The sequence below is a fragment of the Amblyomma americanum genome, chromosome 2 (genome assembly GCF_052857255.1).
Source record: "Amblyomma americanum isolate KBUSLIRL-KWMA chromosome 2, ASM5285725v1, whole genome shotgun sequence".
Taxonomy (NCBI): domain Eukaryota; kingdom Metazoa; phylum Arthropoda; class Arachnida; order Ixodida; family Ixodidae; genus Amblyomma; species Amblyomma americanum.
This window is the reverse complement of record NC_135498.1, coordinates 36,740,713-36,755,946: the sequence shown is the minus strand read 5'-3', so window position 1 is coordinate 36,755,946 and position 15,234 is coordinate 36,740,713. Positions and strand designations below refer to the sequence as shown.

The window sequence follows — 15,234 nt, the reverse complement described above, 5'->3', positions numbered from 1 at the left end:
GGGAAGACCTCAAGGGAGACGTTTATTCCAGCCCGCTGGCAAAGACGTGCTGCCAGCGAACAGCACCAAGCGATGACGATGGGAATGTACAGTGCATGAAAGGAGGATGAAGTCGCAGCCAGAGAGGCGACGACGACGAAAGCGCATAAAGTGCTCACAATATACGAATTCTCGCGGGCTGTGCATTGCACATCGTCGTCTACATCAACTAATACTACAATCAAACTTATATCGCCCACAGACGGGTCGACGACCCAGCAAAGCAAAAAAATGAGCCTACAGAAGCTGAGACACCAACAGAGCTGCACTCGATATTCGCATTAGAGATTGTCGCATTCATTCTTAGACTTTTTTCTTTCTTTAGCGAAAAATTATTTACATGACGTCAGGGAGTCATCTGATATGCCGATCTCAAATGATACGTGATATCGAAAATGCTGCTGCGGCTGACAAGCAAGCATAGTACGGTTTACTTACCGCCCTGCCATCAATCCGTGCTTTTAAAGCGCAGCTGCACCACTTTTTGAAAATTCCGCGCTATTCAAGGATTCAAATCTACATAGCTTGTAGGTAAAGCATGCCAAGTGTTTTTTCGCTAGCAATTGAAATAGTGATGCAATCGTCGTTTTAATTTTATTTTATCGTCACAATATCGGAGGAGTGCGGAGAAGCTTCGTGTGGCGTCACGAAAGTTGATTTCAAATTTCCGCTGCCGTCAACCACACCTTGCCGTGCCTCTTTGGATGCTACCAAACAAGGCTCGGCGGCCTTTGCCTTCGGTGGCTTTAGCTTTTTTCTTTGATAGCAAGAGCTTATGCATTGGAAGTGTGACTGTACTGTCGATGACGTCATGATGCGCCTCCCACTTGGCGCACGCGATGTGGAGAAGCTTGAAGGCAGTCGCGATATTAATCGGCGATTAAGTCACCACTTCAGATGCAAGCCCGAAAGGAGTTCGCATTCTTTACCCGCATGTTCCTCGCATTTCTAAAACCTGCGCAGCTACCTATAAATAACAAAATGTGCGCACGCAACAATAAATATATATTTAATTATATTCGCTCTAACTGTAAGACAAGGGAAACAGATTTGTTAGTGTTACTGTGAGCTTAAATCTTTCCTTGCCGCGGAAAAAGCGGCAGTTTCGGTGTGGTGCGCATAAAAGTTTTTTCACCCATTAATTTTAGAAATTTTTTTATTGCCACGCATCATAGTGTAGCTTATGGAAATCTCTTTTCAATGATATCACGAAAAAACAGACGATATGTTGCTTGCGAAAGAATAAAATCTTTAGTTCGAAAAATTTGAGAGTCGCACAAAATGTCACAAAAACAATAAAAAGGTCAGTAGAAAAATAGAAAATTAAAAATTTTGAATATACGTTTTGTGCGTAACTATGCCGAAAATGGGCATTCAAAGTTACAGAACTCATGCTAAATTTTCCGGCCAGCATAAAAAAGTCTATTGCTCGCGCGCAGCGCTTTGGGCTGTTCCGCAATGCAGTGTCAAGGTAGACGCCAGGCTGTGTTGCAGATAGCTTTGGTTGCTACACTACTAGTTACAAGGAATCGCTCAGAGCATGCCCACTACCTTCAGAGAAAAGCCCTGAAAGCAGCTAATCTCCTCGGCAACGGCTAAAACGAAAGTTACAGACCGGTACCTGTAGATAGGCCTGTCTGGGAGGAGCAATCATCACAGTCCAAACTGAAATAAGACGAGTGACGACATCTTTTCGTACAAACTATCGCTTGCACCTACAGATTCAAATGCCGATGCACACTGTCACTGCTGAGAAGACTCAGTGCAAGAGAATGCCACCTTGAGCGTTATGCTCGCGCGATCGCTCCGTGTTAACAGGTTTTGTGCGAAGTTTAGATATACATCCTCATGCGACAGATGTAATAAGCGATTCCAAAACAGAATTAGAGCAATTTTGTAACGAATTCAATGGCGTCGCTTGTCTAGAAGCGGCCCGGACAGCTCATAGGGGTCATTTTGCGCCATCGCTCAGTAAGTTAACCAGATTCGTTTCGGCGAGAAGCCACGTATACCACTTCGTTTGAAGTACAACATGGTTTCAGGTCTGAATTCTTATATGAGGACTAAAAACTCTAGCAAAGTATCACTCGCGCATATGACTTAGAAAATTTAGTTCTTTCTTAGTCAGAACGAAAAAAAAATCAAACATTGCCAGTAAATCGTCCAGTTAACTAAAAAAGAAATGCTAAACTCAATGCATGCGGCTCGCCAGCGTATTAATATGCGATATCAAACTGTCACGGCGCGGTCAGGTTGGGATGGAACCTGGCGAGTATCATACCATGAGCACAACAATATATGCTTTGAAAATGATGCTGTGACTTCTAGATCAAGACGAAACTTTTTTCAGGTGTTGTGGAATGCAACTAATATTCTTAGTACCCGATAACAGCCACCGAGGTCGCTGAGTGGTTGTGGCGCTTGGCTACTAACCCGAAAGGTGCGGGTTCGATCCTGACCGGGTGCGGTGTTCGAATTTCGATGGAGGGAAAATTCTAGAGACCCGTGTGCTGTGATGATGTCAGTGCACGTTAAAGAATCCCAGGCGGTAGAAATTTCCGGAGCCCTCCGCTACGGCGTCTTTCATAGTCTGAGTCACTTTGGTAGGTTAAATCCCCATGAAACCAAACCAAGACTCTTCCAACATTTGTTTACACTTCCAGAACCAAGTTCTCAAGTCTTGTACTCTGAGGTGTGACGGTGACGAGCTAGTTCCACTGAATGGAAGCGAAAGATGCTACGTAAGTATACTTGAACATTGCATGTTAGCTATTACAAATTTAGTGTTTGCCCTGTGTTGCTTCTTCAGACTATATCGATGGATTGAATGAGTGAAGTTCTATTCAAGGAAAGGTATAAATGACTAACTAACAGAATAGGAAATGGTAAGACTACATTGCTCGATGTAGCCTCACCACAGATGCAGAGCACGCCATGCAGATGAAACAAGGAAGCCTAGAAAAACCAAAACTAAGATCCCTCTAATTAAGCAATAAAAAATAGCTTGTCACATCCAAACGAACTCAACCACCTTACCCCTTAGAAAAGAAGTCGTCAGTCAACAGCGCAGCGTACTCTAGCAGAAAACAAGAAGAAAACTCCAGACATTCGTTTCCTTTTTTCGCCCCTTCCTACACGCAATACGTTGTCAACCTATGCAGCAAGCTGGCGATCTAGAACAAAAAATATTAATAAAAGCTGTGGAAATAAGTCAACATGCACCATGCGTGTCGAATGTTTACATGGCACTGCGCCTGAGTGGGCGCAAAACCCTCAATCTCATACATGTTATTTGCCCTCACTTCCCGATCTGCGAATTTATTAAGGTGAAAGGAAATCTTATGGGACACAAGTTGGGCTATCAAATGGGGGCCGCTGTGGGTCCGATGCGGGCAGCTCATATGGTGCCAATATGGTTTCTGCTACAGAAGCCCGCATTCGCCCAGTTTAGGCAGCCCACCAAGCTGCCTCAAAGTTCGATTAGGCTGCCCGTTAGGACGCATGTTCGTTTTGCGCGTCTGCTAGCCCTTCCATTAACGACATGGGACCGATCTCGGTACTACAAGCACTAACCAAATGTAGTCTTGCCGACCCGCTCCCCACAAAAGGCCAACCTAGGTATTATACTCAACGAGAACGTTTTTTGTAAAGTTGCGCTTGGTTGTATGCAGCGAAGGTGTCGAAACAGCTCCACGTGTCAGGTTTAAATGGTGCCAGAATCGACGCCGCGTGTGTCTACCGTAGTGCAAAATCCTCGCAAGCGTCGAGGGCGACCACTGAATTATGTCGCTGAAGATGGACTACTAGCTGCTGCACAGGCTCGGCTTATCCGGCGAGCAGCAATCGCTAGCGGACTTTAGACTTTAATGCTGTCGAATTCTCAACACGTGTGCAATTAAGTCTCTCCTAAATTTTAAACATGTTACTTATTATTTGCTTTGGAAAGCAGGAATATGAGAAAGAGCCCCAGTATTTTCATTAATATTCTCTCGAATGGTTTTAAACTTGTGATGAAACAAGATTAACATTGTTCATGTTCGTGCTGCCACTTGCCATGATGATTCACCAACTAGCCCGCACCAAGATACTAATCGAATATCGTCGGTAGCCACGGCAACCGTGAAAGCAAACACAAAGGTGAACCCTTCTGATACAATCATTTTGAAATTTTCCGTTGGTATTCGGCATAGAGATCTTTCCCATACCGTAACCCCGAACGGGATTTGCACCAACTTTGGCGCATACAGTGCTCGGCCAACGCCGCCACCTTTCGCGCTAAGTGTTCTGATCACTAGCCTCTTGCCGAACGTGTTCTAATCTGTCGTTATGGTTATCTCACTCATCCGTGCTGCGTATCCAAATGCTCTCTATCGGTAGTGCTACCGCCATGACCGTGCAATAAAGCCTGATAGATCAAAAAATAGAAAGGCCCGCCTATGTCGCCATTGGCAGCTTTATGTAGTAGGTGCAAAAGTGGCTAAGAACGCATAACGCGTCGCTACGGCTGACGCTGAGCGGGCAAGCGGTACATACCCAACAATTCTGGACAAAATCATTTTTGAGCGATAACCGTGTATGAACGTAATTTTATTTCACATAACGTAAGATTTTACTATAACAATCAACATACCAGGCGTTACAGGGGTAAGTAATTTTCAAAAATAGGCTTCTTGGAGTAAAAATATAGCTTTCATGGCATAGTATTACCAGTTTTGGCGGACACCCGAAAGCAGGTGATATTTTTTTTAATAGTAAGCAGGTTAACTAATTTCTGTAAATTAAACGTTTAACTATCACAGCTAGGCAACTCGTTGCATTTAGAGATTTGTAGCCGGATTTATGAGTTTTTAGAATTTAGAAAATGCGATTATCCTCGGCGCTGTGGCTCGGCAAAATATGGCAACACTGTGTCAGAATACATGCGCTTTCGAAAAGCATGAAGGCAAGCCAACCTTTCTAGTGCATGTAAGTAGTCAAAAAATCCAAATTTTGTCGAGCCACAGCGCCAACGGTAACCGGTTTTTCTAAATTCTAAAAGCCGATAACGCTATTACTAACGACCGGCTACAACCTTCTAATGGCAACTAGGCGCATAAATTTAATAATTAAAAAGTTAATTATTGGAAATTAGTTAACCAGCTTACTATTTTAAACATTCACCTGCTTTCCGGTGTCTGCCAACACCGATAATACTATGCAGCAAAAACGCCTATTTTTGAAAATTAGTTAAAGCCTTCCCTGTAGCGCCTGGTATACTTAGATCACCCGACGGCCGTCTTGTATTTTGCTTTCTATCAACTTTTTTGCCATCGTTAAAAGCGTTCCCTATTGGTTTTCTGCGGCAGTCTTAACTGTTCGACGCGGCCGATGGAAACACTAAAAGAAAGATCTTGCTACATATCAGAAGAATGGACCTTCAGCTTCTATATTTCTGTAACAGTGTCTTACAATTTTCTAATTTTCAAAATGTTTGTCCGAGAATGTTGGACATGGCAGCGAGGGCCGCTGAGTGCACTACCTAGTGCTCAACACAGGAGCGGCTGAACGTGGCGGTGCTTAAAGCCCCAGAAGCGCTCTAGGAAGACAAACGTGCTACCGAACTAAAATAAGGGGCTGGGGGCGGAGGCTCCTCAAGCCGCAAAAGCAGCCAAGGTTACCAAGAGAGCTCGAAGAGACGCGGGTGCAGGTGGGACCATGCTCAACCATCAGAAGGCCTGGCCAATACAAGAGTGCGCCTGCAACCCTCTATGAAGCATCCTAGATTGAGCTGCGCCTCTCCGGAAATGCACTTCATGCTAACAGTATTCAAAAGGACGAGATAGTCTACAAATTTTTTTGTGTCACTCCATACATAAACTAGCTGCAGCGCAAATAATAGCGGCGGTTTCTCATTTCCTGCCGGTTCCTGGCATGGACTGAATTCTACATGGAAGATGTGGTCTGATAGCTTCTATTCCGGCCCGAAAATAAAGGTAACTCGCATGTTCCTCTGGGATGGTTATCAGCTACGATCTTTTTCCAGATCATTAACGCCAGTTTTCTGTTTTTGGTCCGTGCGCTAATCACATATCCACTCTGGTAATTACGCTTAACTGTTTTGCAGTACCGTGATTTCTCGGCCTAATACCTGTCTCCCCTTCTTGAAACTTTAGCGCTCCAGTGCCAGCGAAACGGAGCTGCCACCGGGTCCTGTCGAACGCACCGAAGCGGGAGCTGAAGAAGGGATCTGCCAAGAAGGAGCTTGCGTTGAGAAACCACAAGATTTCCAGTCTGAAGCTACTTCTTAAGACATCACGGTATCGCTACATCTGGTTTAATAAAAACTAACCTACGAATCGTTTCACTTCACTTTTATTAGGTTAGACATCCGATATGTTGCGGCGTATATTGGAAGGCATGCACGTCTTGACTTTTTGTGGAGGAAAGAGCTAGTTGCTCCTTTTTCAACTGACAGCAAACTTCAAAAGCCAAATTATGTCTCGCCGATGTCTGTTATGTAACTAATTCATTAAATCCCATGGGTAAAATGATCGCAGCATTCGTTACACGCTGGAACTGATACGTACAGAGGGCAGGATGTCGTCTGTGTCTGCTTTCAGCTCCGTGCCGAAGCACTTTCGGCGCCATTAGTTTCTCGGGCTGTTTGTAGCGAAGTTACTTAGCCGGCCTGCTTTTATCAAAGTCGCGCATCCCCAACATAAGCAGTCGACGACGGATCGAATCGTAGCCAGGGCAAGGAGCAAACCGAAAAAATAAGGCAGAAAAATAAAGGAGGGAACGACGCAGAAGAGGCTATTGCGGTAAGCCTTGCCTTCCATATGCGCCTTGAAGCCTCCACAAAGTACAGCAGCTGTTACCACCGTGTCTGCTCGAAGCTTCATTCACCCCCCATATTCGAAAGGTCAGTCCAAAAGATTTTTAGATAAGACCGATGCGGCAATAAGCATGAAGCGCCATGGCGCCCGTTGCTCTATTTGGCGCCTCCCATGGCTATGCCTGAACCAACGCATCCTAGAAGCTTTTTTAGATTTTGAAGAGATTTTTTTTACTTTTATAGTATGTTTTTATTTTGGGATGTATTGGCTGAACCAAGCTCGGAACTATACGGGGAAGCAGCCTTTTTATGACTGGAACAATTTGAAAAAAGTTTTGCTTCTTTGCCGGTGTTCAGCGAAAATATTTCAACAGAAAGCTTGTTAAAGGATGTGGGGTTACCAATGAAGCTTGATAAGTGACGCTCCACCCACATAGCCCGGGGTCGGGCCAGAGAAGACTGAAGGCACGGCCAGCGTTCGCGCGCGCCTACGCTCTCACTCCAGTGAAAAGAAGCAGCGGTTATTTGACAACACAAGTGTTTATTAATCAGTAAGCTGCATTACAGAACACTGCACTAATCCCTACACCTCAGTTCAACCCTTATCTCTATCGGACCACCCGAAAGCGGGCGCGCAGGGCAAGGACAACACACGCGTGACGGCACAGTTACGGAAGATTGCGGGCCGCACGGCAAATCAAAAGGTTACATCACGGGCGACAAGAGAGGTTGTCTGGGAAGGAGGGGGGGGGGGGGGGGGGGGGGGTGCGCGGGGCTCATCCAGACGACGCAGGACTCCCGTCAATGGCTCCTCGCTCGTCGTCACTAGCAATGGCCGGCGATGACGGAGAACCTGCCAAATCAGGCCCTCACCGCTGCATATATGTGGGCGACAGGACTCCGTTCAGACCTGAACTCGGGCATACATACTAGGTGCGCGCGTTAAACCACCTGCGCTCTTCGTATTCCGGTAAAGGCCGGGGAACCGGGAGATGAAACTACGCACCTTTCTGCTGCCCCGGTCGGTTCCCGGTCCCGACCTCTGACCGAAACAACACTGCAGCGTCACCTGATGAGTACGCGAAGCCGAAGCGGGAAGTACGAAAATAAGGGTAACTGACACCGGTTCTCAGAAGTGCTACGCTTGGAAATGAGCACTAGCAACACGGTGTCCAGATTCCGCTGGCGGACACCCCACATGTGGATCACTAATGAGCAAAACAGGAGCAGCGGTCGTGCGTTCGGGTAGCTCAGGAGGCGCAATCCCCACAAGGAACAATTAGGACGAAAAGTTGTTGGCCTGTGTTGATGAGGTACCGTGTTCTTATCACAAAGAGACCACTTCCACCCAAAATGGAGCTTTTATAAGCTAGCAAATAACAAGAACAAATAGAGGTTTCGCCATGAAAGCAGAATATCACATTTAAAATGCCTGCGTCAACATCTGATTTTGCGTGCGTCTCAGAAGCTACTCTCGCCTCCATTCACTTTAGAACGGCGGTAACCCGTAATTTTCGGTAAGGACGTGACACGTTACAAGTGACTGGTGCGAAGATTTTTAAATCCAATTTTCTCGTTGATGAATGCGTATTTAGCTAGTAGACAAATGTTAACGCAAGCAGAAAGAGCCAGACAGTCCATTTTTACTGAGAACAATAATTGGACGTATTTGCCCCAGCGTCTCTTCAAAATGTAGTGGAACCAAAGGAGTTTGGCATGTTCACCATAAATATAGTCCAAGCCATTGGAAATGAAATCCGTTCGGGTGGCTGGTGGTGACGGGCAGGTGTGTAAGCAGTGCATTTTCAGACAGTGTGCATTTCTTCACAACTATGTGAGCAAAGAATGGTTCAAAAGCGAGGAGCTGGCAGCTGCGAGAAAAAGTTCATATTCTGATCACTTGGTAAGCAATAACCGACAATTGCAACGCAGATGAGAATGCTTTGTTTTCCAAGAAAGACTGCAAAGTGCAAAAATAAAAACTTGGACGACGCTTGAAATCCGATTTTGAGAGTTGAACGCGATAGACTTATCTTACCACCGCCCTTAATCGACAGCTGCTACATCGACAACTGCTTAATCGACAGCTGGGGGAGGGCGGGCGCCGCTTTCTCCTCAAACGAACGAGATCGCAGCGCCCGTCGGCGGACTCCGCACGGATGGAAACTTTCCACCAGACAGATGAGACCTAATTCCAAAGACGCATTTCTCCGCCACGTTGTGGCACACTCGCGGCCCCACCCCCGGCGGGTTTATACCTCTCTCTGTTTCAGCAATTAGTGATGCCCGAATCACACCTTACACATCGATACATCACACATACACAGGCATCAAACCGTTTAACCATCTCAGAAATAGAATTAATTTGGCTGAATTACCTCATCACTAATTAGTATACCCGTAATTACCTATTCACGCATCAGCACACGTATTTAAGTACACCATACCAAGCCAAACACCACCCCGCATTCACCAAGTCGACCTCCATCCCACTTAAACCGACGAGCGTTTGTGGCCTGTGGACACCGTGCCCTGGCTTGCAATCCAAGGGTTGTGGATTCCAGTCCCACCTAAATCATCCCAATACACTTTTTTTACTGCAATTAGTTTCATCACCACCATCAGCCTGACTACGCCCACTGTAGGACAAAGGCCTCTCCCATATCTCTAAAATTAACCCTGTCCTGAGCGAGCTTCGGCCACTTCATCACCGCAAGCTTCTTAATCTCATCCGCCCACCTACCCTTCTGCCGTCCCCTGCTACGCTTGCCTTCTCTTGGAATCCACTCCGTTACCCTTAGGGACCAACGGTTGTCTTGCCTTCGCAGCACATGCCCTGCCCAAGCCCATTTCTTCCTCTTGATTTCGACTAGGATGTCATTAAATCATGTTTGATCCCTGAACCACTCTGCCCACTTCCTGTCTCTTAACGTCACAACTATCGTTTTTCTTTATATAGGTCGCTGCGCTGTCCCCAACACAATTTATGTCACCCTATAGGTGAGTGCCGGTAAAATGCAGCTGTTGTACGCTTTACTCTTGAGGGATATTGGTAAACTGTCATTCATGATCCGAGACAACCTGCCAAATGCGCTCTACAACATAGTTATTCTTCTAGTTATTTCCCTCTCGTGATCCGGATCTGCGGCCACTACCTGCCCTAAGTAGACGTATTCCCTTACCACTTCCAGAACCTCGCAACCATTTGTACACTACTGATTCCTTCCGATACCGTTGAACATTACTTTGGCTTTCTGCATATTAATTTTTAGACCCCAATTACGTAGTTTACTTATCATATATAAACGTCCTTTAGACGTTTGCAACTGGTCCGAGTAAGCTAGCACCTACTTATGTCTTTCGCTTGTGCCGGTTCCGCGCGTGGATGGAGCAGCATTATATATATATATATATATATATATATATATATATATATATATATATATATATATATATATATATATATATATATATATATATATATATATATATATATATATATATATATATATATATAAAGGAAGCCAACAGTCACCGAAACCAAGGGGCATAGGGGAATGTTTTTAATCTTTTTTTTTATTTGTAGTGTCAATCAGTCGGTTTAAAGAAAATTACTTATAAAGCAGCAGAAAAAACAACCATGCCAATGCCGGTGGGATCCGAACCCACGACCTCCGAATATCGCGTCCGGTGCTCTTACCAACTGAGCTACGGCGACGGCTGTCCAATCTGCTGCTTTCGTGGGTATTTATGTTTATTGCGTGTAAGCGAACCTTGAGAGTGTTCACCAGTGCCACCCTCGACCATAGCGGTGGGCGTAGCACGACCTGTAATACCGCGAGTGTGACGTAGAACGTCATCTAACGGCGAGGGCGGAAACTGTGTGAGAGCCCTCTTATGCTACCTATGGCAACAAGACTGCCAGAACCGGGACCCCCGTTAAGCTATTAGCAGACAAGGTAAAGGAAATGAGGGGCTCGTTTGACAAACATATTAAGGAAGCCAACAGTCACCGAAACCAAGGGGCAAATAAACGGTGGAAACCTCCCAGCCAGCGCGAGAGATGCCTTGATCTTTACATAAAGGCAGTTCAAAACGACATACTGGCTGCCTACAACAGGCAATATCGATATAAACACAATATTTCAGCTGAGGAAAGCAATGCGATCAAAAAATTGGCGAACAACAGCGACATCGTCATCAAGCCCGCCGACAAAGGTGGTGCGATCGTCATTATGAACATGGACGACTACGTCGCGGAGGCTCACAGGCAATTGGCTGATTCTATGTTCTATAGGAAACTGGAAATCGATCCCACCGAACAGTTCTATTCCATAATTAAAGACGAGATTGAGAAACTATGTAAAGAAAAAAGAATCACTGATAATGACAAGCGCTCCATTATTCCACTAAGCCTGATTTCAGGCAGATTCTATCTCTTGCCGAAGGTACACAAGCCTGACGTCCCTGGACGACCAATTGTTTCAGGCATAGGAACTGTAACAGAAAACCTTTCCCGTTTTGTTGATTCCCTTATCAGCCATATCCCCTCTACATTTTCGTCTTATATAAAAGACAGCAACCACTTTTTACGAGACATTGCTGACCTTCATATCCCATGCGACTCTCTTCTCGTTACCTTAGATGTGTGTTCGCTGTACACTAACATACCCCACGAGGATGGTATTCAATCCGTAAAACAAGTCTATGAGTCTTTATGCATTAAAGATCGTGTCGATGGCGGAACCCTTGCTGCTTTGCTGAAATTAATCCTTGAGCTTAACAATTTTGAATTTAATAACGATCATTATGTTCAAATAAGCGGTACGTCGATGGGTACAAAAATCGGTCCTAATTATGCGAATATATTCATGGGTCTATTAGAAAACAACTTCTTGTCCGGTCGCTCACTCAAGCCTTTTTATTATAAACGCTACATAGACGACATATTCCTAATTTGGGAGCATGGCGAGCCTGAACTCCTTTCTTTCATCGCTGCTTTTAATCACGTACATAATCATTTTCGCACGCTTACTCAGCTGAGCGTATTCACTTTTTGGATGTGACAGTACTCCTTCGTGATGGCAAACTAGTCACGACGCTCTACAAGAAACCCACTGACAGACACCGGTACCTTCACTTCCATAGTAGCAACGTAAAGCACTGCAAGACCAGTATTCCCTACAGCCAAGCACTCCGCTACAAACGGATCTGCTCTGAACAATCTGATTTCAACCATAACTGCATGGCCCTGAAAAAGGCATTAACACAACAAAAGTACCCCGCTTCTCTAATCGAAGACGCGTTTGCACGTGCGGACCAGCTTGACCGAAGAGCTCTCTTGGACACATCCCGTCGCCCTGACTTAGTTCAGCAAACCAACTTGATTCTGACCCATTCAGCTTCTATTCCTGACGTCACCGGCATTCTTCGCAAACATCATAACATCATCGGACAAAGCCAACGCCTTAAACTTATATTCCCAGACCCACCCAGAGTAGTCTACAGACGGTCAAAAAATTTACGTGACTTGTTGACTTCTTCAAGAATTTCACAGCATGTCTCGGAAGGATGCCGCCCATGTAATAAGCCAAGATGCAGAATCTGCGCACATATGACTACCTCAGCAACAGTTACCAGCACCGCGTCTATCAGATGAGAATTAATGGCACTTTTTGCTGCGACATTTCAAACGCAATCTATCTGTTGGAGTGCTCTGTGTGCAACAAGCAGTACATAGGGCAAACCGAAACTGCATTCCGTTTACGCTTCAATAACCACAGGGCTCACTGCACCTCTCTCCCCAACCTTCCGCTATCTAAACACGTCAGAATTCCCGGTCACTCATTCGACAAAATAAGAGTTACCATTTTGCAATCAGGTTTTAGGACCCATCATGATAGAGTAACCCGTGAGTCATATCTCATTTAAAAATTCGATACTGTTTCTGCCGGTTTAAACTAAAGTCCTGGTGTACTATCTTGTCTGCCCTGCTAACAATTTTGCTGACCACATGTGTGTACCACGTTTTAAATAACCGCTTTTTTACTGTATCTTTCAATGTCATTCCTGATTTTATCCACGCATTCACATGATTTTTGTACTTTGTTCCTAGTCGTGATAAGGTTTTGATATTCTGAGAGTTGCTGGCTTAAAAGCCTCCTGCCAACTGCCAACAACGATATTGTTCACTCTGACGAAGGTCGGACCCCGGCCGAAACGTTCGTAATAAAGTGCTTTTCGCCTGTGCCCTCTTCTTATAAGCTATATATATATATATATATATATATATATATATATATATATATATATATATATATATATATATATATATATATATATATATATATATATATATATATATATATATATATATATATATATATATATATATATATATATATATATATATATATATTGCGGATTGCCTGGTGATGTGGCCCGGCCTTGCAGCCGTCATATGCCAGTATGCGGAGTTGGCCTTCAAGTGAACAAAGTCGCCCTTTTTCACCTGGTTGCACCGCTTTCTACACGGGGCACCCCCCTTTTCCGCGTCGCCACTCCCTTTATCCCATTCGCCAGCTTCCAAATTCTTCGCAAGAGGAAAACTAGATGCCGCAGTTCCTAAGGTGAGAACTGCGCCAGCAGCGAAATGTCAAAGGCCTCATCCATCTCCCGCAAATCTGATCGCAGTTTCTGTATAGGGTGTTCCCGTTCTCGCGCTTGTGGACACCGGTGCTGCTGTTTCTGGCATAGCCGCAACCTTTTGCCGCTCCTTGTGCGAAGTGACGACCCCCCTTTCTGGATTCTCACTGCGCACCGCAAGCGCGCAGGCTATTGCGCCGTTAGCGACGTGCACGGCTCGCGTCGTTGTTCAGGAGATCCTCAAAGTAATTCAATTCATCATTCTGCCAATCCTGTTATCATGACATCATCCTGGGCTGGGACTTCCTGCCGCGCCATAACGCAATCATCGATTGTGGTCGTGCTGAACACGAGTTCTTTGCACTCAGCGGTACCTCTTCGCACGATGCCCCTTCTGATGCTTCTGCCAAAGCCGTCATTGCCGAAGACCCTGACATGCGTGCGCGCTCTTCTGTTCTTGTGCCCATCGCTTCTGGCCTTGTTCGTGGCCGCTGGGTCATTGTTGCCATTGATCTCCAGGTCAGGTACGCCGAAACCACCACGTTCCCGGCTGCTACAGCTCGTGATGTGGCGTCCTTCACTTTGTAGCACTTCATACTTCGCCACGGTGCTCCTTGCGAACTCCTCAGGGACAGAGGATGCGTCTTCTAGTCTGACGACGTTAAAGCTAATCTCGCCGAGTGAAACATAATTCATCAGACTTGTACAGCTTATCATCTGCGAACAAATGGTCTAACAGAACCATTTGACCGCACTCTGGGCGGCATGCTGGCCATGTACGTTGCTACCAACCACATGAACTGACAACTCGTTCTATACTACCTACGCCTGCGACATTGCTACCCAATCCACTACCAGTTTCTCCCCATTTCACACTGCTTTACCATCGGCATCCATCCGCTCCCATCTACACAGTTCTCCCATACCGCCCTGCCTTATTTGAGTGTACAACAGTTTCTGAAGCTGCCCAGCTGGCAGAACACCGCCGCCAGATCGCTCACTACAGACACTAAGGGGAGTCAATAACACCGCCATGACGAAGGTCAGCTTGATCCTGATTTCCCGCCCGGTTCACTCGTCTCGCTGTGGATCCCTTCCAGTGCTCCCGGCCTCTCCGAGAAACCTCTTTCCAAATACCATGGCCCCACCGCGTCTTGGAGCGCACTACATTGTTGAACACCTCACACCACCTGCCGATCTCCGCCGACGTGCCCTCGAGACTTTGCATGTCCAACTCCTCAAGCCGGACTAGGACCCGGTTGTGTTGTCGGCGCCATGAGTCGCCGGGATGGCTGCTTTTCTCCCTGGGGCCTTTGTGGAGAAGACGAAGGGCATTAGCCTAGCAGCAATGCCACCGCTCAAAGCGAGAGCCTGCTGACCTGGACAGACCAGAGACTTTCGCCGCCGTGGTTTCGCCGCCGCCTATGTGCTGACCGAAGCCCCCATTACATTTGGAATAAATACATGACCAAGGCTACTGCATACGTCGGTGCGGCATTTCATCGTGATAGTCAACCATTTGCATTTCTTGAAGTGGACTTGACATTTCTGGTTCCAGCAGACGGAAAATATCCCGCTATAACATTCAGACGCTCTTTCTACATCCGGATGGGTCGTCAGTATCGGGCAAGAAAAGTAAAAGAATGCATGACTTATCGGCCAGCCAGTCACATCCATGCACGTACACCAGGTCTACGTACGTGTTTTGAGCACGGGGCTATTTATGCATCAGTGTC

The 15,234-nt window shown here is 45.9% G+C and overlaps 1 long non-coding RNA gene across 1 annotated transcript; it reads left to right on the top strand.

Annotated features, from left to right (window-relative positions):
• The first annotated feature begins 2,702 nt into the window (after window positions 1–2,702).
• On the top strand, window positions 2,703–6,374 carry LOC144118478 (uncharacterized). The gene is made up of 2 exons (XR_013312034.1): window positions 2,703–2,780; window positions 6,192–6,374. It is a non-coding gene; the product is annotated as an uncharacterized LOC144118478 (long non-coding RNA).
• The last annotated feature ends 8,860 nt before the right edge of the window (window positions 6,375–15,234 follow it).